Below are 972 nucleotides of genomic sequence, written 5' to 3'. Positions count from 1 at the left end.
GTCTCAGTGTGCTTTTCTCTTTCCTTCTAGTTGTAGAATTTCCACTCAGCCAGCCTTCCTGTGGTTCTGGATGATGTCTGTTTTGTCTTTTAGTTGTATTTTTGAAGTGGTTGTGCAAGGCAGCAATTTCAGGTGTTTTCCTATGCCGCCATCTTGGTTTCTCTGGTTGTGGTTTTAGTTGGCATTTATCAGATGAATAGTGACGTTGAACATCTTTTCATATGTCTGTTGGCCATCTGTATGTCCTCTTTTGAGAATGGTCTATTCAGGTCTTTTGCCAATTTTTAATTGGATTGTGGGGGGTTGGTGTTGAGTTTTATAAGTTCTTTATAAATTTTGGATATTAACCCTTTATCAGATGTATCATTCGTTAATATGTTCTCCCATTCAGTGGTTTATCTTTTCATTTTGTTGATGGTTTCCTTTGCTGTGCAAAAATTCTTTAGTTTGATGTAATCCCATTTGTTTATATTTTCTTTTGTTTCCACTGCCTGAGGAGATGCATCAGAAAAAAAAATATTGCTATGAGAAATGTTTGAGATGTTACTATCTATATTTTCTTCTAAGATTTTTATGGTTTCAAATCTAACATTTAAATCTTTAATCCATTTTGAGTTTATTCTTGTGTGTGGTGTAAGAAGGTGGACTACTTTATTTTCTTGCATGTGTCTGTCCAATTTTCCCAATATAATTTATTAAATAGACTATTGTAGTCCATTGTATTTGTTGCCTCCTTTGTCAAATATTAATTGACTATAAAGGTGTGGATTTATTTCTGTTCCAATGAGTTATATGTCTTTTTTATGCCAGTACCATGCTGTTTTGATTACTATGGCCTTGTAGTATAATTTGATATCAGGCAGCATGATTCCTTCAACTTTGTTCTTTTTCAAGATAGCTGTTGCTATCTTGGGGCTTTTGTGGTTCCATATAAATTTTTGAAACATTTGTTCTGGTTTTGTGAAATACTAC

The sequence above is a fragment of the Myotis brandtii genome, unplaced genomic scaffold, assembly GCF_000412655.1.
Source record: "Myotis brandtii unplaced genomic scaffold, ASM41265v1 scaffold5, whole genome shotgun sequence".
Lineage (NCBI taxonomy): Eukaryota > Metazoa > Chordata > Mammalia > Chiroptera > Vespertilionidae > Myotis > Myotis brandtii.
The sequence above is the reverse complement of the archived record's forward strand: the minus strand, read 5'-3'. Positions refer to the sequence as shown.